At 25.0% G+C, this 26,874-nt stretch overlaps 1 protein-coding gene across 7 annotated transcripts in view; it reads left to right on the top strand.

Moving 5' to 3' along the window:
* The window catches only part of LOC129609103 (protein draper), a 73,447-nt gene that overhangs the window by 22,674 nt on the left and 23,899 nt on the right, over positions 1-26,874 (top strand). For 6 of the 7 annotated variants that reach the window (XM_055520973.1, XM_055520980.1, XM_055520976.1 and 3 more), the window contains exon 2: positions 17,222-17,272. The gene's annotated coding sequence lies outside the window, so the exon portion shown is untranslated. Of the gene's footprint in view, positions 1-13,258; positions 13,345-17,221; positions 17,273-26,874 lie in introns of those variants that run through there. The other variant, XM_055520974.1, reaches the window with a different exon arrangement.

Below are 26,874 nucleotides of genomic sequence, written 5' to 3'. Positions count from 1 at the left end.
AAACAAATTTTGGTAATTCAAACATTGTTCATACATTTTGCATGATTATATTTAAGTTTTATGAAAGTTTTATAAAACTGTTATATTGTCGTAATTTTTGTTAGGAAAACAATACAATTAAATTTATTTTCATTAAACTTAACAAAATCCAAGAATATTGTTTGATGTTTGTATTTTTTCTTACTAATTGATTTTAGTTATGGTTTACGCATTCAAACATTACGCTCATACAATTATTTTAATTTGATTAAAGTTTGATATTGTAAAATGTTTGATATGAGTTGAGGTTTAAGCTTTCAAACAGTGTTAATACATTTATATTGATTTGAGCAAAAGTTTGATGTTGTAGGTTTTTGTATTTTGTTTAATCGAAAAACAAAGTTATACAATTCTCGTAAAGTAAAATATTTGAGTAATGTTTGATCTTTAAACTTACAATTTTGTAATGTTATTGATAAATTGACCATTTTTTTTTTGATTAAGCTTAAATGGAATAATATAAAATATGGGACAACTTGTATAACAAACGTTTTGTGAGTTTAAAGTGTTTTTTGTTATTTATAAAATATAAAAGAGAAACTATTAATTCAATTTATTACAAATAGTTTAAAAAATGAATTGAATACAAGATATAAGTACCTATTCATTTTTTGCTGAATTACAATAAACAATTGTCAGGTGATTCATGTTATAAGATATTTGTATAATTGTAAGTCATACTCATACTTTGTATGTACGTACTTTAATACATTTTGTTTAAACGAACATAATAGTCATCACATTTTCTTGGAATTTTAAAATTGACTTACGATTATATGATTTACTTAAACTTTGCTAAAAAAAAAAAATACTTAAGTAAGTATGTTAATTGAATTTCAAGTTATTTAGAGCTTTACTTTTTCATTCATAAAAATTTTTATAGGTAAAAAGAAAAAAACACAAAGAAAATAAACAAAAAAAAAATTGTTGATATGAGGTAGTCAGAAATAATTACTTACAGGTCTATATGAAATTTTAATACACTCACCTATTCTTGATATATAAATACTTATATTTATATGTAATGTACAACACTAAAACGTATTTGTTTACGTATAGGTATGTACGAATATCACAATTTGATTAGTATTGACAGATGCGGAAATTTATACATAAATTATTGGTATATTGAACAAATGTGAGCATAAAGTTGAATATTAAATGAAAAATTCGCTGTTTTATTAGAGAGAGGAAGAGAGAGAGACAGAGAGAGAGAGAGAGAGAGAGAGAGAGAGTTTTGGTGCAAAATTGTTGTTGTGGAAAATTGTGGTTGTGGAAAAATAAATTTAATGAAAAATTTTCTCTATTTATGCGGATGAGTAATGAATGATTAAATTGTATGATAAATTTTCTTAATTAATATTTTTTAATGTTGCATTTAAATTGATTTATTTCGGAAATCAAAGGACAATTGTTTATTTTAATGATTGTCTTTGGTATGTTTGTACTTATAGAGAATAATTTACATAAAGAAATTATGTATTTAAACTGTTTAAATTTGTATATTCAATTATTGTTAGTCACCGTGAATGATAGAATAAAGGAGAAAGAATTTAGTATACTTAGTGTTTAAAATAAGTTTGTAGGTGAATAAAATAATTAAATATATAATTAAGATTATCCAGTCTTATGTTCTTGAGAGTAGATACCTTCTTAATAATATTCATACAATACCGGCAAATTACCGGGTATGGTATGGGTATGGCAAAGAAAAGTTTAACTTATATGACGTAAGTATATCGGAAGGTGTTCGACGGGGATCATCACTAAAGTTGAAGTATGTAAGTTATTAACATGTAATATGTTAATGAATGAAAATAATGTCAGCAATAATCGACGCTACCTCAAGTTCAATTCTAGAAATTTATTTTGCTGAATTTTTGAGGAGGGAAACGAACAATGCGCTTTCTAAACTGGGTAAATGTGAAATATATTTTCTGTAAGAATATGCAACAGAATCTAACATTTACGCTCCAAAATGGAAAGAACGCAATAACCTCAGTATGAGGCCAAATAATAAGACCGAATTTTCGTCAAATTAAGTAATTGAATGGTCGTGACAAATTTTTAATATTTTTTATTGTAAAAGTAATCGAAGTCAATAAACGGAGTCTTATTTCACTTTAAAAATCAGCTGTCCGTCAATTAATTTTTAATTTTTATGTGACAATAAAATAATTTAGTGCTCGTATATTTGCTCAATACGTTCTTCTGATACATATACCTGCTAATTACCATATACTTAATGAATTTCAGATATAGTTACTTAGCAAGTACATAGTATAACAGAAATTTAAATACATAAATAAGTTTAAAATTTAAAATAATAAAAAATATTACCAAATAAGCAATAATTTTAGATTTTTATATATTTTAAATTTGCATTAACAATTAGTCAAAGTTCATTCTATTCTTGCTCATACTTCTAATACAATAAAGGCTTATATTGTAAAAAATTTTTTTTCTAAGGTATTTCCGTTTTTTTTTTTCGCAAATATTTTATTTTTTTTCAAATTCGTAAACATATGGTGTTTTAATAATAATGTGTTAAAGATTATATTATTTTTTTGAAAATTATAGTCGTCTTTTGTTTATTGATTGTGTAGGAAAATGTATGGCGTATGGCAAAATTTCGTTGAAAAATGTGGGATTCAAATAAATTTTGGATAATGCGTGGTTTTAATTTACAAACTTGATTTTTATAAATTTTTTTACACAAATTTATTTTTACGTTATGGAATAATCAAAAATTTAAAAAATTCTGAATACAGTTTTATTTTTATAATTTGTAATGCTACTCCTGTTTTAAAAGGTGTGTTCTCTTTAAAGAAAGGAAAAGAAAGAAAGAAAAATGATTTAAAATATATTTTGGGTTCATTTATTTTACATAATTGAATTTTGATATCAATTTATCAAATTAATTTTTAAAGTAGGGGGGAGTGATGGAAAATTTTAAGTGAACAATGAGTTATCGATAGGTTTTTGAATTATGCACGTATTGGATGATTATACCATGCCTTCGTTGGATGATTGTTCTTTATGTTCATTAATAATGTTATTGTCGTAGTAGAATTTAATGTAGAAAAAATTTTGTGATTACTTACACCTTTTAATTTAGAAATAATGATCGATTTCCAGAAAATGCTTTTTTTTTAAATTTATTCAAAAGATTATTATATTTAAAATTAATATATTTGAAGATTATTGAAATCAAAACTGACTTACAGAACTACATATATCAATGAAAACCCCAATATGCTATTCTTCGGTCCATTAATTCTTACAAATTTGATGGAAACTCGGTTGTTAAGTTGAACGACTGTTGTACATTTTTCTAAATCATTGAAGAAAAAAATTTGGTATAAAGTAAGATTTTCAGTACTGTATTTTTCCAAATAAATCCTAAAACAGAACAGGTACGAAGATGATCCGTATATATACCAAATTAAAGTTTAGTAGACAAGGTTTCTAGATGTGCTAAAATTGTAGAAAGCTTCCATGTTACGTCATCAAAAAAAATTAACTTTTATTAAAATGTAAAGTTAAAATTTCAAATTTGTTGACCTTTAAAGTCATGTGATTCCGATAGTTGAACAGATTATTTTTAATATATATGTATATTCCATAAGAAGGCCCTTATTCTGAAGTTCCCAAATCATATGCGCATATCTTACACAAGAATGGGCTTATACTTAAAATTTCAAAAAGTAAAAAAACTCAGTCGAATTGACACCCTGTAACTCAGAACGTGTTGAGCTGTGAACATGGACTTCATACAAAAGTCTTATCTACTTATGAGGGCCTATACAATAATATATAGCAGTACACTTTGATACGAGATATCCTGTATTATTACACGAGTCAGGGTTTTAAATGTAAAAAAGAGTTGAAATAGATTTTTTGACTTAATTTTTTTACATTAAATTTTTTTTTTGGAAAATTCATTGTTAGAATTTTAAATTCTAAATACGAGTATTCTTTAGAATTTCCATTGCATTTTGCTTTTTGTATCTGGGTACAGTGGCGAATGAATCCGAACAATTACCGAAACTCCTCGTAAGTTATTGACAAATTTCTAAAGTGTCATCGCAGTTTTATTCAATTTTACGTGGTTTTTCTTTTATAATATTAATAAAAGAAATTAATTATGTTGTTATATTGAAATCATTACTTATGTTTTTAAAAATTTTCACGTAATTTTAATTAACAACTGCATTTTATTATTTAATTTTCTTTTATAAATTATTTCGTAAACAAAATCCATATTAAATACAGCATAAAAACTTAAACAATAGTCCGCCAAATTGGAATTACCGTTTTCAAATGGCACATTTCCAAAAAATCAAAAAATTTGTGCGTAAGTATCTATTAATTTAACTTTGTCCGTTCATTCCACCTTCCTTATTTATAAAAATAACCCGCTCAAGATACAAGAATTTTATTTTTTTGTTGCACAAATAGATAGTATCTCCCCTCTTTCGAGTTAAAGGAATTGTTTTTGCAACTAAACCAAAAAAAAATTTGTAAATTCTGATACTAAACGCAAAAAGATTAGTATGTGTTTTTAGGCTCTCTCTCTCTGCTAAATCTTAGTTAATTTTCGGAGTAATTTTTCTCTTAGACGGCAACTTGTACCAGTTTCAAATCTTTAGTTTTAATATTTTTCTGGAGCAAAATCGAGCAACCTCTAAATTAAGAATTTATTGTTAAAGAGAAATGCGTTATTTTATAAACCAAGCAATAACAAAAGAATAAGGTAAAATAAATAAAATTGGAACGAAAATAATAAGCTTATAAAACTACAATTTATGTGATTCTCCGTACTTTAATCAAATAAGTATATATATATGTATATTATTTTTCTCTTCCTGAATAACAATAATATTATTTTATTCATTTCTCGTGCTTATAATTTTTATTTTGAATGATTTATAGAGCTATTATGTGTCGTCATTTAAGTCTACTTACACGGAATATTTTATTGTGAGTTTTAGTATTAATTAAATTATTAATTATACAATTTTTTTTTTATTTAATTTATAATTAACCAGGTTAAATTGCAATATTTAAAAATAAAATTACAATTGAATGATTCATTTACAAAAAAAAAAAGAAATTCAGGAAAATTTTATTAAAAGACAAAAAAAATTATTAATAATTTTGTATTTTAAAAAAAAAACTGCCTTTAAACGTAAAAAAAAAAAAAAAATTTTCACCTAAGTTAATATTTGAACTTTACCCTTTATTTTATTATAACAAAGCTTATAAGTAGCTACAAGTAAAGTATAAGTTTTTATATCAAAAAATTGTTTCAGACTGTGATATTTAATTGTGCATATACAGGGTATTCGAGACTCAACGGTACTCCCGCAGTAAGGTGATTAAATGACTCCAGGTGAACAAGAAACAATTACTGATATTTTGATTTTGGGGTCTCCTTCTCGAGTTATAAAGCCTCAAAATTGGAATTTCTGAAAACCGCCTAATTTTTACTCGGGACATATATGGCAACTGCAGGATATATGACAGGAAAAGCTATCTTTGTATATATACATATATTCATTTTGAAGCTCATGCAATTTGTCTTTTAACGGTTTATCAGTGGTGTCGAAGAATATTTTAGTTTCAAATAATATATTCAAATGCAAATTCAGTGTTTCTAAAAATAATTTTCATTAAATTTTCGAAATTTAAATCTGTCATCCTAATGTGGAAGAACTGTTGAGTTTCTGACACCCTGTATTTGTATATGTAAATGGTTTTTTGTCAGTATATATTCTTATTTATAAAATTTTATATACTTATTTTAATAAAAAAAAAACTATATGTTTTGTTTTGCCAGGTTTTAAAATAATATACACGAATATTCTTTATTAAAAATATTAAAAGAATAAAATTGGCATACTGATAAAATTCGTACCAGTTACTAGTTAGAGTCATGTTTTTAAGTATATACAATAAATACTTAAGTAAATTTTTGCTGTGAACAGTTTTTTTTTTTTATATATAAACGTTTTGAATCATAAAGCTGTTATTGCTCGTTTGTATGCACGTAACTAGTAATTATTATTATTCATTCATATATTCAATTGTTTGTTTGCTTATTTTTTTCTTAAAAACTTTATTTATTTTCACTGAAATAATTAGTATGTATATAAAATATAAAATATTAATTAGTAAGTATTGAAAATTTATTAAAAATTCATTGTTTATTTAAGATTTAATCATTAGAATTCCGGAACTTTTATACTAATTAATTAATTAAGTAGTATAAATTTTTATTTTTTTTCAATTTCATTCATTTATTATTCAGTGTTTGTATTGGTATTTAAGTATTATATACAATTGTATACTAGTATATAAGAAATCGAACGAATAGTTTCGTACTAAGTCAGGAATTAATTTTTAATTCTACTACCTTAGAACAAATAATTTAGGTTTGTTTTACATTTTACCAACAACACTTTAGGAGGGAGTTTTGTTAACTGATAAGAAGTGAAAATAGTTATAAAAGGCATGAGCAATATTAGAATTACATTTGTTTTTCATTATTATTTCAAATAAGTAGATATTATTTGTATTCAATCAATAATTATTCAAATTTCAAAGTTAACCTCCAGGAAAAAGTCCCTAACTCGGAACGTCTTGATTGAAATATGTATTAACTTCATTAAATTTTCGGCAAGGTGGTCTATAAGTTGCAAATGATTTCAAGTGTCAATTAAATAGGTGTTGTATAATGAAAGTTGAAATTCTAGCTGTTTGACATAACAGACACGAAATATCATTAGCTTTCCGTATACTTCTTTCAATAATGTAATCGGAGACGGAATTGATTTATATACTAATGCAAGTACTTTTAGAAATTTCTAATAATTTGTCATATTGTCTTACTTGAAACAACCTAGTTCAGTAATTATAGTGTGGTATAGGTAATATCAATCTAAAAAAACTTAGTAATTTTTTTTAATAATATGTTACTTGTGTCATTTTATCTTACCTAAGTTTAGTTGAGATTTCATTGCCAGTATAAAAATTAAAATATTTGTAGTACAATTTAAAGATCATTTTACAAAATTTTGTGATTTTAAACAATATTTAGTTGTATGATAAGAACATATGAAATTGATTACGATTATGCATGTGTATGCTTTGTATATCAATAAATATATTGTATATTACATACATATGTAATTTATAAAAACTACATTCATACTTATAAATGGGGATGTAATACGGTATGTGTACATGGATTTTCAAAATCGTCTCTGAAATTTACGCAAAGACTGAAGAACAATGATATCAGGGTAACAAAGAGATTTACATACAATAAATTTACATATTCATTTACATACTCCCATTATTATCAATTGTGAACTTCCGTAGTCTAAAAATGCAAACAAACAATAATAATATTAAGTAAAAGAAAACCAATAACAGAAATAAAATATTCACATACAAATTATATTAAGAGTAAATATATATGTACATACTTGTATATGCAGACATATGAACAATATAAAATGGTACAAAGCGGTGGTACAAAATAAGTAAAATGAAAATAAAACTATTTGACACTTGTGTCAATTAGAGTCGAAATAAAAATAGTCAATAGTTATGATAATTTTAAATTTTAATTTGTAATACCGATTCTGGGTATAATCGGAAAAACCCAGAAAAACTCAAAATTTGGCCATAAACGTCCGATGTCAAATAAATTATTAATTATGTTTTATATGTAGTAATGCCATATTACTGTACAATTCAGCTTATAACTATTAATTGCTGAATATTGTAGTAATACAATTTTTAGTGAAATTTCAATGTCAGGATTTTTCGTAATTGGCGTCATTCGATAAATTTGTGTAATCTCTATTGAATCAGTTATCGTGTATAATCAAAAAATAAAAATCAGTAGTAAAATAAATGTATGTATAAGTAAATATTTAATCAAAATTTTGACAGAAATTTAGTTTGAAAACGATACCATCTTTATCATGTGCAGCTATTGTAATAGGTAGAAAAATGTTTTTTTTTTTTTTTAAATGCATAAGTAACAAAAGTAGCTGCTACTACAAATAACTGTACAATATCGAAATAATAAAAGATTTAATGGTATTTGTATACTTTTTATCATATATTTTATTTATATGTATATGTATGTGCGTAATATGGGTTTGTCCCTTTATAGTTTATATTATTATACATACTTTATCTCAAATGCCATGAAATGACCATATTCTTTTTAAAAAATATCTGATTTAATTTTACAAGTGAATTTACAGGATGTAAAGAAAATATCATTTAATAAATTTTAATAATTTTAGGGATACTGAATTATGAATAAACCATTTCATACTTTCGATAGAAAATATCTTACCAAAATTTTTAGTAAATTCAACTAGAAATGCATTTAAATCTGATTTCTTTTAGGGGAACAGAGGTTAAATCTTAATTAGGTTTTAAATATGGGGTCAACAGAAACACTGTAGTTCCTTAAAGACGGATTCTGACATTGATTTAGAAAATAGAGTTATACAGCGTTAAAATATTATTGCTGAACAATTCAGCTGAAAACTTCTATTTGCTGAATTATATAAAAGTACACCAATATTGCATTTTTAGTTTCAGTTTCAATTTTATCATCTGAATTAGGGTTTTTCCAGACATGCAATTTTTAATTGCAATTAATTGTGATTGCATGAGATCATACAGTTTCATCTGTAATCTATGGAATACAAATAAGCAATCAAACAGTTGCATAGCTAAAAATTTCATGTCTTTCTGTGTCTTTATACTTACTGTATGAAATATTTCTGTTCGCTTCAACATACATATATAAGTATAAGCAATATGTGTGGTATTTTTTAACAAACACTGTAATACAAATAAAAATTAATTTTTCAAATATAAATTTAACCAATCAGCATTTTTAAAACGATTTAATAGTTATATACTTGTATATTCAGAAAAATCAACATAATTTAAATGATATTATGTACAGTGAACTTCCAACTCAGACATTATTAAATATTTATGTGTACACATACGTATGTACGTAACCTATAAATGTGTACATATTGTATATGACTGTAATAAATAATTTGCTTAGTTTACTTGCATTTTCCAAGAATTTCGAGCTATTGTAATTTATAAATCTGTATATTTATTTGTTTAGTTTAAGTTTATAGCATATGTATTGTATATTTATTAATATACAAATATAAAAGTATAATCATAAAAAATGATCTACTTACTTATTTGAATATGATAAATTTATGAATGAAATTAAATTTAAAATTGTTAGAATTTTTTATGAATTCTTTACTTTTTCTATTTGGTAATTCAATTTTTTGCGTTCGTTTTACATGAGTAAAATATTCCAAACAAATCCGCGTTTCATAGTTGATATGGTTAGTAGTTTGTATATGAAACGTTGCTTTGTATAGAAATCCAGTTGCTATAGGAGTAAGAACTAACCCTTAAAAGGCTTTGATGTAAAAAGAGCGTAAATTTTATTGCAATACAATACCCGTAAAACGTAACGTTTCATATTGTTTAAAAACCTTCATAAATATGCAAGAAAAAGCAGAGAACATCACATAAAAACATCTCAATTCTCTTTATAAAGTTTCAGAATGCTGTGCTATGAAGCTTCTAATTTGAAACTTAAAGTTTAAAGACTGTTTAAAGGCTAATTAATATTGATTTAATTTTTTCACCATCTGGTACTCCGGCAGCCCATATGTCAAAATATTGCAAAATTGAAGTGCGTATGTGTGTATATCGGAAAGAATGTATAACTATTTTTTCCTTATATGTATGTAAGCAAATGGAGTTGAATGGGAGTGTTATACGGCTATGACTATCACTATATGCCTTTAAAAAGAACTTTATAATTATGTATAATAATTGCATTCCTATATACATATATGCACTTATATAGAATAATATTAAATAAGAATGTATTATGTGCATTGTGCATATATGAGTTTTAATTATACAAAACAAATGAGTAAAAAATTCTGATATTTTGATAAAATATTGCTTTCAAAATTAATATTTGTAAAAGCAAATACGAAATTATTTAAAGAATTACAAATATACACACTTAAGTTTGTTCTCCTATAATCTATATTATTCTTATATAAAATATATAGAAATTTAATTTTAGTAATTTGTTTCCCGTTTCTGCTTACTGAAGTACAATTACATGTGTAATGCAAGTAAGCAAACACTTTAAAAATCAAAACAAAAAATTCAAAAGAATTTCTTTTTCTTGCTTTATTTTTAATAAAAATACTATAAGATTTACAAAGATAGTAAATTTTAACAAAAAAGCTATATAGAGCTATAAAATATTAACAACACAAAACTGATGAATAACAAAAAAATTAAAATCTGATGAGATCAGCACATAACCGAACACAAAGTTCGTTTTAAGTTTAAAAAAAAGCTAGTAACGTACTTTGAAAAATGGATATTTTGCTCTTAGTAGAGGTTCTCTTTATGCCATCCGAATACCTTGAAAAATTTACCAGTAAGTTTCGATAGTAAACAGAACAGAAATATTTAATTTCAAGAAAATCTGTCAATTAGGTCATTAGAATATGGTAAAAAATGTAAAATCGGCGCCTAATAAAACCCACAGACTGGTGGTTTGTTTGACTTTTATTTTAAAATTAGTTTATTTACGGTTTCTTACTATGGACAGAAGTATTCGACATTACACTACTAAAAGCTCGACATTTGGTGCTATCACATAACATCTCATATTGTATGCAGTGGAGTCGGTAAAAATAAATGAAGAAAATTCATATACATATATACCATCTTGACTTTTAAACTCGTATGAAAAAATGAAAATGCACTTGAATTTTTGCGATCTAAAAAGGAAAGAAAAAAATAAGAAAAGGATAAAAACTATATAGAGAGTAGAGATAAATAATACATACTTCTCTTTTTAGCCTTTTTATGTTTTTGCTCTTGTATTTGTTGTAATGCTTGTTATTATATTCTAGAATAGAATATTAAAAAAAAATGATCTATAATAGAATTGGTATGGTCGGTGGATGCTGCTATTTTATTATATACTTACATAAACTTAAATGTATCATTTGAAGATAAAGTAAATAAACTGGATGATGTATATGTACATGTATAGATATGCTTTTTCTAAGTATAGATACACTTGATAAGTACTTATATAATATATGTATGCATTGTATGTGTATTTGTTTAGTATAGAATAAAAATATTCTTGAATATTATAAGTACACTGTCGAGGTCAATGCACACTTTGCTTTTGCAATTCATTTCGAGATTATTATCATCAGAAATGATGATTAAAGGTTGAAATAATGGTGTTGTCACATAAAATTAAATTTGATTTGTTTTTCGGTTTTTTTTTTTGTGTTAATTTGAAGTTGATTTTTTTTTTTGGAAAGTGATATAGTGTTTTGACGTTTTGTAAAATTTATGAAAAAAAAATAATTTAATTAATTTTTTATTACTATAGTTATCTGTGTCATCAAATTTGCAGTAATTCGATTTTAATTCACAATTCAGCTTATGAGTATAGTAGTTGCTGTATTCCGCAGTATTATCATAATTTGGAACTTTCGGTATATAAGGAAATAATTGGCACAATTTGAATGAAAATTTGCATGTAGCTTTAGTTTTAGGCGGCTGACTTTAATTTTAGGCTTCCTTTTTCTTAAATCTCATTTAGATTTGTAAAAATGTGCTTAATAAAGTATGCTTAATAAAATTTATGAGTAATTCATTCGTAATTAGCGTGTTAAACATTCAATTTTGGTGAAAATCAAAATTTCATAATTGCTTCCAAATTTCTGAAAAATTTCACAGAAAATTTCAAGTACAAATTTGATTTAATTGTGTTAAATTATTTTTTTGAAAGAAGAAACTATGAAAGACAAATTGTATTACTCAAATTTGAAATAAGCTTTTAATTGTATTGATTGTGTTCTAAAACAGATTCCATTAATTATATATTTTTATAGCATTTTGTGATGGAATAGTTCAGTAAGTAATACAATATAAGATGAGAATTGTTAAAAAATTTATGGTGTAAAATATTTGTCAGAAGCCTTTCCTGTAATATTTTTAAATATTCTCATGATTTTTTCATTTATTAAACTGAAATTGAACTTACACTGAAATTGAAGTTGCAGGCAGCTGAAAATGATTTAGTAGATATTTAACGAACATGTTTATAGTTTCAATATGAATGTGAGAAGATCAAATTATTTTCAAATTGTAAGCATTGCTAAAACTTTTCTGCTAAAACAAATGGTAAAAGTTTTGTTTTTCTGAATAAAATATTAAGGTCTTACAATTAAAAAATTTTATGAGCGAAAATTATTTGTAATATGTAAATTTATTATAAAAAAAATATAAGAATAAATTAGCTTTGCTCTTATGTCATAGGGTCTAATTTACAGATACATTATTATTGTTTATAATTTTACATTTTTGTCTACTTACATACATATATAAATATGCTGAGCTGTTCAATTCAATATTATTGTTATTGTCATTGTTATACATTGCATCTATGTATGTGCAGCGCATGTTTTCTTATTTTCCTTTTAATCATACCATTTTTAGATGCATAGACTTTTAATAAACCCAACTATTTACGTATATAACTTTACTGTCGTAACACAAAAAAAAAAAATTTCATGCTTAATATATGAGTATAAAAGTTTGTGTTGAAATCAACAAAAACATTTCTTTATACAATATTTGTTTTCTGTGCACCTATACTATATTACGGATGGAGGCATTTTAAAGCCTACGTTTATAGTGTTATTTTGCTTACCAAGGACAAAAAGAAAAAAAATCGAAAAAAAAATATTGCGGTTAAGATTTTCTTCTGCAAAAAAAAATATTTTTTTATTTTTCCAATACGAAAATAAATTTTAGTGGTAAAAGTTTAAGAATAAATAAAGTAATGAATGATTAAAATGAAATTTTTGTAAATAAGCTGTGAATAGTTTTGGAGTTTACATTTCAAAATACTTGTGGTATAAATGTAATTTCATTAAAACCGATAATAATTCTTAAAAAAGCAATAACTTTTACACTTTATTGATTTTGTCATTCTTTTAATATTGAAATCAGTGAGAGAAAGCAACAATTATTATAAAATTTAAATTTTAAATATCAAAGTGCAGGGAAACAGAATGCATTTCATTGATTTTTTTTTTCAATAATTTTAAATATTAAAATATTGTTTAAGTACTTTTTTAAATAATGAAAATCAGCAATAAATTATGCAAGGTAAGTGATTTTGTAATTGTTTTGTAGTTCTTTTTTTTTTTTATAAAAGAAACTTTGTTTGTGAAAGTAAAACGAGTGTTTCGAAATCGTTATTTTACAATAAATTAAGTTATTATGTGCTCAGGGTACACTCAGAAAAAAATCCCTATATGTAATGGTTTTAATTAGTTATTTTCTGTCATACTTAAGGGTAAAAATGCCCAATATTATATTTTAAGAGTAAGTATACACGGTTCAGATTTTTATTATTCAAATAAAAGATATTTTAAAGTTACAATTTAAAAATTATGAATTTCCAGTAAAATTATTCGACATTTATCACTAAGAGCACAGAGTGTTTTACACCTAAATGAAAATGATTTTACATATACTTTCCAGCATAATTAGGCAGTTGAACATCTTCCACTTTTACATTTCCCAGTGATTTTACATACATGAAATTTCACCATAATTTACATATACACGAAAGTAATTTTAAATATACATAAATATTTTATTATTTGGTCAAGCATAAAACAAACATACAAGAAAACAACGACATTTAGAAGCATATACCTCATAATGAATTGATCTCAGGTTGTGTTCTAATTTTCCATACAAAAAACCTAATATAACAAGAAGGATCGATGGCGAGGGGAGGCGAGAGGGGCGATGATATTTTCAGCAATTGGTGATGCACAAGAATAAAGCATTATTTCAGATTTTTTTTTTATGAAAATAAGCGGATAGGCTAACTCAAACTGCGTGGGTTAAAGGGCAAATTTGTTCAAACTAGATTTTTAATTATTGAAATAATAATAACAAAACAGTTCAGTACGCTACCCATATTTAAAATGGGCAAAATGTGGCACATTCCAATAAAGTTATAATATACGATAAATAACGGGAATCGAGAGCGTTCCAATTCGGGGTTTACATTTAATATTGCTTTTACTTTAAAGCCTTTGTTGTAAAATTTGCGGAAAATGTTATCAGTTAGGGAACAAAATTTATGGATTAAGAATACGTTGTACAACAATAATTGTTAAAATTTAAGACTAAGGTACATTTGCTTAACTTAAATGTAGTCTGATAACTCTTTAAAGTTAATTTTAAGTGTTAAATTGTAGTAAGTATATAAATAATGAAAGTATTCAATATTATGTTGTTATTATTTTCGTACTTCGTGTACGTACGTTGTACGTTAATTTCGAGATTCTAATTGAAATAACAATTAAATTTCCTGTGAATGTGTATGTATAGCTAATAAGCATCTTCTATATAAGTATAAAGAAACGATTTTAATAATCAAAACTTTTGTAGTAAATGATTTTCTACTCAAATAAAGGAAGAAACTGTACACGTATGTACATAATGTTGCTTATTGTTATTCAAACAATATTTTTAAAATTATTTTACATTCAATATTTTGCTTTTATTAATGTACATATACGCTTTAGTAGTATATACATGCATACAAATACTTATACGAGTCTTTAATCAGACATTATTCTTAAAACCCTTTTCCCTCTGTTCCTTTTTTACGTACGTTCGTACAACTGTTTACATAATATTAAAAAGTTGCAAATAAGTATGTATGATATTTGCTTTTGCCTTTGTGTAAATTAAATACCTTTGAAAAAGTGAATGTACGTAGAAATGTTCTAAGAAAAATCTGTTAATGCTGCTACCTAGATTTCTGGGTATAGCATAGCAATCAAATTTTTTTTTTCTTAATTTCTTTTCACATACTTTGAATTCGTATTTGAATCTAGTATTTTAATTTGCACAAATATAAATTTTTAATCATGTATTTTTTATTCCACACTTTTCAAATATTTTCATACATTACGGGTATGTGAACATTTGATTACTAAAAAAAAAAAATAAAATTTATAAGTGCAATGAACTTTTTCGTCCTCATTTACACTAAGAAAACAAATTCCATTTTCTGTTATCCTTTATGTTTTGGTTTTTTTTTATTTCCGCATTGAAATTTTTTTTTATTCCTTGTAATTTTTGTGTGACATCATAAAATTTACTGTTGGGGGCCACAATGTTACCAATTTACCATAGCAGAAACAAAAAGAAAAAAATGTAATTAAGAGTACAAAGAAAATTTATGCAGTTTTAATAAGAAAAAGGTTTTTTTTTCATCACAAAATATTAAAAGAATTTGTGGTTTTTGATAAATTATAATTTTGTTTAAGAAAAAGTAAACCTGATTATGAATGAAATTTGTGTCACGTTTATAGCTATATTAATTTTATTTAATATTAAAAAAAAAATAGCTTTTATTAATTTATCTTGTGTTCTAATTACTTTTGAAAGGATATGACACAAAATATTTAGAACGCAGTATTAATAAAGAATTTTCTGTTCAGTAAGTAGGGAAAAGGTCAGAATGAAAAACTCTTATACTTGTTCATTTAATTTTAAAATTTAATTATGCTAATAATTTGTGATGTTTTCATAAAAGAACTTGTTCGAAAATAATATTAATAATTCTGTGGTAACAAGCAAAAACGGTGTAAGTTAAATTTGTCTTTTCTTAATATTTTGCGTCAAATTCATAATTTTATGTACGTATTCTGTCAAAATTTGACAGCTAAAATTTTATACAGAATTATGATTTACTTTTTATTATATCGCTGTTAAAAAAAAGGGAGTGCTTTTCTTATGTCATCGAATTGTCAAATCATTTTCTTTGACAGGTGATATTTTTTGTTACATGAGTTTTTATTAGTGAAAAAACGTCTGATATACCTAGTACTTAAATTTTATTAATTATAAGTCGAAATGAATTCGCAGGCTAATGACATTACAAAAACCACTATACAAATGACATGAGAAATGCAATATATAAAATAAATCATCCATTATGTAGTTGTAGTGTACTGAAAAGAAAAAAATACAACCAGTCAAACCAATTTTTTCAACACTGTTCGATAAACAGGATCATTCAGTGTCTTTCTTGCAAGATTTATTGGTAATTTGTACTTGTATTTTTAATGTAAAAAATATTAATTATGTGTGCAATGGCACGTCATTTTCCTTTCATGTCACACCATATCCATTTGATATTTAAAGTTTAAGTGTTATTTCTGATTATTTTTTTTTAAATAATTGAGTTTGAGGCTGATTTGTTGCCTTTTAGAGAAAATTATTTAATTTTTTTTCCCAATTAGTCTGTAAGGAAACAATTTTTCAAAATTTATCAAACTCACAATTTTTCAAAGCTTAGAATTTTAATATTCTCTCACCATATTTATTATGAATTTATTTTTTTATTTTAATTTTGAAATCAAAAAATTGTTTCGTAGATAAGCGAACGATTAAGAATTCAATAACAAAATCATTTATGATAATTTATTTGTATTGGAATGGCATATCATGGCAAGCCTGATAATATAAGTATACATGTGTTTGTAAAAGTGTAGAAGGCTTTAATTATTATATTTTTTCTTGTTTTTATTATATCACGATGATTATATATACAATATGTACGTATTTTTAATTATTTTGATTTTATTAACTCATGCAATTCAATGTTATCAAAATAACATTCATTTTAATGATTAATTATTAAATTTATTTATGAATATAGTAGCAATTAAATTTAAATATTGCATTTTTATTATATACTTAAGTAATTATAATTGATAAGTTTTTGCTAATTGTTTTTCATAATTCAAAATAAAAAATTCCTACTAATTTTCCATATTACTTTGGGAATTTCATGTGAATTTCTTTTCCCATAAATTTAGTTTTGATTTTATAGGTCAAAAGAAAATTTCAAAATTAGAAAATATTACACAAAAAAAAAATATTTTTAAGTTAATTTTTTTTTGGAATAAATTTTGTTAATGATTTTTTTTTGTCTTTTCTATTTTTTCAGATTTGTAATTCGAGTAGATTGGAGTATATTCGAGTTTGCAATTTGAATTTGGTAAGAATTAAGAAATTTCTTAAATTTATTTATTTATGTATATGTATAAGAGTTTATTATTTTTTTTTCTAATATTAATAAAAATACGGCAGTATAAAGTTAATTTCTTAAATTTAAAAAATGATTATTTTACTGTTTACTTTCGTGTATTGGCCATTAACACGTGATTTAGTACAGTTGTTAACGTCAAATTAACAGAATTTTGTCAATTTGACGTTAACAACTGTACTTTTGCTCTTACGCAATAGTGAGGCTAACGAATGAACAATCCTTCAAAATTATTCATTTTTGAATAATTCAATATTAATTAAGCATGTCTGTTGGTTGCTATCTCGCGGTTATTTCAACCATCCGTAATTGACCGGCATTAAAAAAAAATTTTGATTATCAGGTATAAAATTTCCCATATTCAAAACATCTTACATATATAGTTTTTATACATTTCATTCTTTCACTATTTATCTCTGCAGAACTATCTAAATCCCTGCAGAACTATGCTGCAGAACAGTGTAAAAACTATCTCTTTTTCCAGATATCTTTCCTTTTTTTTTTATATAAAAGAATTAGGTAATGAGATTTTCTATTTAAATATTTTAATATTATAAGTTTTTTCTGTAATAAATTTATGTTTATCTATAAATACAGAAAGTACTCCATTAATTAAAATTTTTAAAAATATTCTTAAGGGATATACAGTCATCCCAAGAATTATTTGTACAAATGTAGGCAAATTTCAATATGTATTCCTTTGATGATTAGCAAGATATGTAATTTAGTAAAAAATAAAAAATGTAATCAAATTTTAAATACATAATAAAATTAGTAGAAAAAACAGGAATCACATTAAAAATAACAAGATAATTCATTTGTAGTATACATAAAACAAGCAAAAAGAAAATTTCGAAAATTATTTGTGCAATTAATTAGTTTATGTCTATAAATAGTTGCTGGAGATAACTTAAGCCATCCTGATTTTATACTACAGAATGATACTGGCCCTATACATGATGTTTACAGAATTGGAATATTTTTAACTAGTGAAGCCCAAAAAGTTTTAGACTGGAGTCCTCAGACCCCAACGTTAATGCTATAAGTAAAAAATTTTCGGCTTTATGCAAAAAAAAACCCAATATGACTGTATAGTTAGTTGTATATTTTCTTTGTTTTTATAAAATTACGACTGACTATTCGAAGCAATATCTAAAAAATTTGTCTATGCACAAATAATTTTTCGTATTCGATTGTGTATTTCATTTTTCCTTCAATGGTTTTCCTGTATAAGAAATGGTTTTCAATAAAAATATTTCAATGCATTAAAAAAAACAATGAGTAACCTATATACTAATATAATAAATTTAATAATTATATTAATCCTGATTTTTATTAGGTTGATTTAATATTCACAAAGACAATGTTTTTTCAAATATTACTTCAGTAGTACGTCTGAGGAGGTTCTAATTTATTTATGTGATTATTTTATATGCATTATTGATTTTCTAATTTAATCATAAGAAAATCACACACTGCATTCCGAATTTGCTTTATAATTCTAATGTTTATACAATTTACGCTTAAAAAAATTAAAATCTATTTAAATGACATTAAGATTTAAGGACATAATTTAAGGAAATAATTTAGTTCATTTCCTTGAATCTTATTGCCAAATTCAAATTCTTATTCTAAATCAGAATGTTTTGACAAATGCTTAAAAAAAATATTTATCTGATTTGGTCACCAAATATTGAACTGCTTATCGAACTGCTTACCGAAATATTTGATTAACAACAAAAGTGAATTTGCACGTGACAAAGATTCTAAAAATTACTTCTAAAAATTCATCAATTCATTACGAGTTTGCATTTAATCAAAACTTAGATCTTAGATATTTCGAAAAAAATGCATCCTTTCACCATGGAGGAAAACAATTCTATTTAAAGTACAATATGCACATACATATGTATGTATATCAAATCTTTGCATGCATTAAGCAATACCTTCTTTATGTCATACAATGCTAAATGAAAAGAAAAGCTGCATTAATTTCATCACAATATTTTAATACTATAAAAATTGTAAATTAAATTTTATTTTAATTTTAAAATTTATTTACTTATATCGAATTATTTTCATTTTAATATCTTCTACTTGCTCTAATTCTTGGCATAAATAAATTTGACTAAATGAATAGTAGTTATAGGAAGAATAAATGAAGCATATCATTTAGAAATTACTGGAAAACGATCATGTCATTGATATTTTAATGGTATAAAAAGTTAATTACAGTTTGTAATGCTCTCTTAAATATGGTGGTCTTATTTTAATCGGTTCAAACTTTCTTTAAAATGACAGAACAGATACACACATTCATGTGCATTTAATATTTAGAATTCCTAGTATTTTATACAATCTTTCTTATTCTTTACGTATTAGGTCAAAATCTTAATTCATTTACATTAAAAAATATATGTTTATAAATTGAAGTATCTATACTTATTTTAAATATGTGATAAAATGAAACTTTAAAGTAAAAAACTAATAAAAATTTCCTTCAAATTTTAGAAATTTTAAATTTTTTTTGTTTATCGAACTTTCACCTTCTTTTTTTTCCCCACACTATACCATAATATTGTCAAAAGTTTTAAGTTGCATCGAACAATTTCAAACAAATGTAAGTTGTATCGAACAATAATTCTTCAAAAATCATTTTCAAAACACTTTTGTTCGATGCAACTTCTGTTAAGTATCTGTTGCCATATTTTTACATTGCGGAAAAGTAATAAAGGGAAGTATACGTATACGTAATATTATAAAATGAATTTCAATTCTGTATTCCATTCAATGGTTCAATGCAGTCGGATTTAGTAAAATTGTGCTCCTTTTAAAATAAGGTTTTTTTTATCTAAAACATAATTAATATTTACGATATAAGAAAAGTCGAAATTTTGTTGTAATAGTTGAAATATTTTTATGTTTTCCGTTCCGATCGAATATTTTTTTTGCGACACACTTGAGATATTATAAAATATGGATGGGTTAGTTATAAAGCATTGAAATTAAAAAATATTAACGGTAGAAATTTTCATAATTTCATTACTTTTATAATTGACATAAAATTTTCTATAAAAATTTTAGTATTAAATATTATTTTTTTTCATACTGGAATGATTTTTTTGCTGTTTGAATTTGAAAATTTTGAAAACGTTTCCCTCTCTTTGTTTTATATTTACATACGTACAAATAGGAAGTAATTTATGCGAAAAGTTATTTTATTAAGTAAATTTACTATTTTTCTTCTTCCTTTTTTTTTTTTGAATTTCATATCCAATCTGTTTATTTATGTGGGCTATAACAAAAAATTTATTAAGAAAAACAGCAAAAGTTATTCGTAATGAAAGTGAAATTTTTCCATTTTGCGTATTACGAGTAATGCTAACGTCAAAATACATGGTACACCAAAAATATATACCCATAAGCCTATAAGCCAGTACCATATAAATATAAACTTGGGTTGGTTTAAAACGCTTAATAATGCAAATTATAAAATAAAATAAAATATAATATAAAGAAATGTGATAAAATTATTTGCAATTTGCAAAAAAAAAAAGAAACAAAAAAATAAAAACATGTCATCGTCAAATAAGTTAGAGTTACACTATCATAAAAAAAAAATTTTGTATTTTTTATAGCATGTGGAAATGCAAACTGAAATTTTATTTTATATTTTTTATTTTGTTTATTTTCTTTATTTACTTTTAATTTTTAGGTCAACTTGTTGAGGTCTATAGTCTGCATTAACAAGTTTAATGATATTTTTTTTTTCCTATTTTGTTTTATTGTAGGGTAAAAAACTAGTTTATTAATACATATAATGATTAATGTTAAAATTAATATAAGCATTACCAAAATGCTGCGATTTTCTTTATTTCATTTAAAATTATAACCGACTACATAAATAATAATTATAATTAAATACGTGAAATTTCAGTAAGAAGAGCTGAAGTGTCATTTTTGAATTGTTTTCTGTTTTTTTTCCCAGGATTTCTAAATGCCACAATAATATTTTATTAAACTGATGAGCATTAGAGAGAATTAAGCTGAAATGAAACGAAAACAAAAATAAAACGGTAATTGTAATTTTAATTTTGTAATTTATCAACATTACCGTACTATATCGTACCATATCAGTGTGTAGCTGGACCTTATTAATGAAATGACAAAACATTTTCGAATTGATTTAATCTTAATTTTTTAACCCGTCCACAACAAGCAAATTAATATGTCAGAACAGAAAAATAGCGATTTTCCGCCGCGAAATGTCAAAATTCATGTGGAATGTACATACATAATTACACAAATGAGACTATTTCAGAATGAAGTTAAACTCGAATCGCATAGGTATTTGACCGACAACGGTAAAATAGCATGAAATCCTATTATTCCACTTGCGTTTTGTTTTTGACATTATTTGTTTCGGCGTGTGTGACATTACATATATGCAGAATACTGAACAGTTGATTTTGCCGTTCCGTTAAATATGCCGTTATTAAAATATTTATTTTTTGAAATTTTCAATCGCCCAATTTAAAAGATTTCTTTAATTTATTAATAAAATTCCATTAAATACAATAAATAGAACTAAATTTTTCAAATTCATTAATTTCTCCATTTAATTATACATATGTATGTATGTAAGTGAAGAATCCGACAAAAATAATCTTAAAACTGAAATCTTTCTTAAGTTTTCAATTTATTCCTGAACTCTGATCATTGAGTTAATGGTAATTATTTTCAAATTAAACCATATTATATAAATAAGCTATTATTATTATCAAATAATAATTTTAATAGCACAATTATTTATTTATTTATTCTGTAGTAATTTGAATAAAATATTTTCGAGAAATATGCTGAGTAAACTATGAAATTTAATGAATAATAATCAAAAAATTATATTGAATTCATTTGTACGAGGGTCACTATTTATATTTCGGGTCCTGGCAATACTAGTGCTGCCAGGTGCAATCTGACACTTCCATTGGAAAGTTTGACATTTTTTAGGACAACTTCACTCAGAACGTTTTATCATTCGAGCGCGAATTGTTTTGTTTACAGTGACTTGAAAAATTCATCTCTGTCAAAAAATGGAATTGTCCCGTGAAAATTTTCGTGCGATGATTTTTTACGATTTTCGGCGCGGATTATCGAGACAAGAGTGTCTCGATCAACTTGTTTCAACTTTTGGTGATGAAGCACCATCAAAAACCACTGTAAATCGCTGGTACCAAGAGTTTGGTTTCGGACGCCGTTCGCTCCAGGATGAATTTCGTGAAGGTCGGCCAATTTCGGTCGTTTTGCCGGAAACCATCGATGCTGTGCGCGAAATGATAATGATGGACCGGCATGTGACATACTGTGAGATTGAGGCATCCTTGGGCATTAGTTCCACCAGCGTACATAAGATATTGCATGAACATCTTGCCGTGAAAAAGGTGTGTTGTCGATGGATCCCAAAAAATTTGACGATTGCACAAAAGAAGGCTCGTGTCGATTGGAGCAAAGAAATGTTGAAAAAATTCAATCACGGTGCGTCAAAAGACGTTTATAAGATAGTCACAGGTGATGAATCATGGATCTATGCATATGAGCCCGAAACGAAATAGCAATCGACCGTATGGGTGTTCCAAGACGAGCCAAATCTAACAAAAGTTGTTCGTGGAAGAAGCACATCGAAGCAAATGATCGCGTTTTTTTTGGTATAACCGGTCATGTGGCCACAGTACCTTTAGTGGAACGTAGGACGGTCAATTCTGAATGGTACACCACCATCTGTTTGCCGAAAGTTTTCGAAGAAATAAGGAAAACAAACAAGCGCCGGCGAATCATTCTTCATCATGACAATGCAAACTCTCACAAATCAGCTGAAACAATGGACTATTTGAGCACTCAAAATGTCGAATTGATGGGAAATGACGTTATAATAAATAAAAAAAATTATGAACGATAAAAGTTACTGCCACGCTACAAAGTATTTGTATTTAATATTTATATTGTAGGTGCCTAAAAGTGTCATGTAGGTACATTTTAAAACGGAAATGATTTGTTTATTTTTGGTCTCGCTTTTTTCTTTCTTTTTATTATTTTGATTTAATCGCAAATTTGATTTCGTTATCTTTGTGAATTGTGACACTTTAAATTTGTATGATAAAATTTACAATATTTGCACATTTATAATTGACATTTTCTGTTGATTTTTTTTTTGAGAATTTAACAGGTTGAAAAAATTTACTTTATTATATTTAAATTTATATCATACAATTAGGACAATACTCGTATAAAGCGCTCTTTTAAATTTAATTTGGTTTATACATGTACCAAATTAATTGTGTTTATTTAAGTTTATATTTTATATGTGTATAAGTAATCACCATCAAAAGAAGAGAATGGAAGTGAATAGCACACACTGCAGTGCGAAGGGTGTCGTCGGCAATAGCGCGAAGTGTGATGGAATGGAATTCGCAATATAGGTGAACGCAAGAAAAAAATGGGTAGAAAAAAAAATATTGCCGTAAAAATTAATACAATGGAGAAGCTTTGTGGAAGCCCTGTAAGTACTTCCAAAGGGAGTTGATTAAAATTATATACTAAGTATGAATTGAAACTATTGCCTTAAGAAAAAATTTTTTTAAAATTTATTGAATTAATTCTAAATGCATTAATTTCGAAATAATTGTTTAAAATATTTTTCAAACAGAAGAAACAACACTCCCTTTTACATAATATGAAAGGAAAATATTAAGAAATTCGAATTTGCACAGATTTCTTCTTTTAATGTCGGAATTCAGGGATATTGGTTAGAGATTTTCCCTAAATTAAGGCTAATATCCAGGACTTTTAAGTTGCTTTGCCAATTGTTTAATTAATCATTTGCGTTATCAAGCAGTTTAAAAAGAATTCTGTGCCTTTATATTTACCACTATTATATAAGGAGTCGAGACACGAGACGGTCTCGTGTAATGGTTTTTTTTTAATTCAATCAATTTTATATTGTATTACTTTTGAATTAAAAATTCGTGGTTACTAGTTTTCTACTTTTTATTACAAATTTTATGAAATTACGATATCTTGTTAATTTATTAAAAAAAAAAAACACAAAAATTAATCATGTATTGCAATTTTTTTTATTAATTATTTAATCGTTATTGTATTGTTTGTGGTAACAATAATTGCTAACACCTATTTGTACAATATTGTAATATTTATGATGAATTATAATTATTATTTTGTTGTAAACACAAATTATTATCCATACATAGTGGAAAATTAATTAATTAATAATATTTTTAACGTATGAATATACATATATGTATACTCGTACATGTAATGAAATATCTACAAGTGTACGCTTTGCTTTAGGTTTTTAGTGAAAATTTGCTTAACGTTCTTAGGCAGACAGAGGAGAGGGTTGTATAGGAAGGATACCGGTTGATAATAAAGCGTTATATGCCATAAAAAATGTCTGTTCTACAAGTGATCACTAAAATTACGAAGAGGGGACTTTTGAAATTAAAATTTTAGTAAGTCAAGTAGGTAATTTAAAAGGAGTGAGAAGTCAAAAATTAAAATTTAGACATTTGTGTTCTAAATGAGCATTTCTGTAGTAATTTTAAAAAAAAAATGTGTTACTTCTGAAAATATTGGTATTTACTAAAGCTTGGCATATTTATTCATAATTTGGTATGTCATGTCATATGTAAGAAGAAGAAAAACAACATTGAATATGTAAGTAATGATAATCTATATAATAGGACCAAAGGGCAATCTAAAATGAGCAGGAAATTCAAATTTAAAATTTAGACATTTGTGTTCTAAATGAGCTATTATGTGATATTATTTGCTGTTATAATGTACCTATCATATTTTCCAGCTTCAGTGTAATTTTACCATACTCTTTGGAGGTAATTGATTAACAGACCTCATAGTTTGGCATGTTTATTTTCCCATAACTACTTTAATAAAGATTTTATTCAAAACTTTTACTTTACATTGAAAATAAGTGTTAATACTGTTGTAGTATCACTTTCTCTGCCCTATATAACCCTATACACACATACGTTAATATGTATATATAAGAATCATTGTATTATTTTTTGTTTTAAAAGTAAAATTCTTAATTCATTTTCACTTTTCTTTTGGTTAATTTTATAAATTTTACGCTCAAATTATTTCAAGCGTTTAAAATTAAATTATGTGTACGGTGAAGAGAAAAAATACTAAAAATTTTTTAAAACTTTTTCAAATGTACTTAACAAATTGATGGGTTATGACCTCATTTTATTTTAATAAACACAATAGCATAGCATAAACCATTCTAAATGAGAGCTTACTTTTCAAGTTTTAGGAATGAGAGAAAAAAAAAACAAAATTTAAAGCAAAAGAAGAAGAAGAAGAAATTATTTACTCTGTCAGACAGACAGAAATAAAAATAAATTAATTTATTGTGTTTTCATTTTTTGGGGGTTTGAGCGAGATAGAAGATTGTTTTTGCTTTTTTTTTTAATGGCAAAAAAATATACGATATACTTTATTTTTTTTTGGTAAAATGTGGTCTAAAATTTTAAAATATTGCAAGCAAGTTTTTAATATCAATATTTTTTACCTTTTTTGGGAATAAATTTTGTTTTCTTAATTTATTTTAAATATTTTTAAAATTATTATGCAAGGAAAAACCGATGCTTATATAGATAAATCCCATCATACCTCCCAAGTATGGCAGGTCCTTTTTTTTGTTAAATTATGTATTGTATGTACATACATACAAAGAAAGTCATTACAATCTATTAATGGATAAATTATATAATAGCGAAATACAATAATTTATTAGTGTAATATTGTAAGGGAAATAAACAAAATTAAAAACAATTTGGGTAAAATCCAAAATGACCAGTTACCTATAAAGTAAAATTTATAGTTTGTTATTTTCCAAAACATACAATTTGTATAACAAGTGAAGAACATGTACTGAAGTGGTAATAATAAACACTACATTTTACACACATGTCACAAAAAAACTTGCCAAAATTTCATTAATCAATTAATTCAATAATCAAGTTATCACAGCATTTTTTTGACAAAAAAACCAAATTTTGATTAACGAATTTTGATCGTGAAATTAATATTGCAAAGTAAATTTTTGTTGTTGTCAAACTACATAGAGTATAATTTAAATTGTGAGGTTTTAAAAAATAAAATTAATTTTGACAGAACTTTCTGAAATTAGTACTGAATTTTAGAAAAATTCTGGTAATAAAATATAAGAATATAAAAGTCTATACAAAAAATAATGCCCTATTATTAATTAATTTATTTCCTGGTTATTTTAATTATCTACTTACATTCTACATACATATGTACATAAAAAATAATTTTAGAACACTCTGTTGTTTTCATTTTTGAATATTTAAATAAGGTGTTTGTCTTCTCATTAAATTTCGCGAATTTATTTTTACGTGGGTTGAAAATATAAACATTTTATATCATCATATTTATTTTAAATAGTTCAATGCTTTCATTTTTTGAGTTTTTTGCACGTTTATAATAAGTTT

This window comes from Condylostylus longicornis, unplaced genomic scaffold, assembly GCF_029603195.1.
Source record: "Condylostylus longicornis isolate FDR11 unplaced genomic scaffold, ASM2960319v2 ptg000038l, whole genome shotgun sequence".
In the NCBI taxonomy this organism is placed as follows: Eukaryota; Metazoa; Arthropoda; class Insecta; order Diptera; family Dolichopodidae; genus Condylostylus; species Condylostylus longicornis.
The sequence above is the reverse complement of the archived record's forward strand: the minus strand, read 5'-3'. Positions and strand labels throughout refer to the sequence as shown.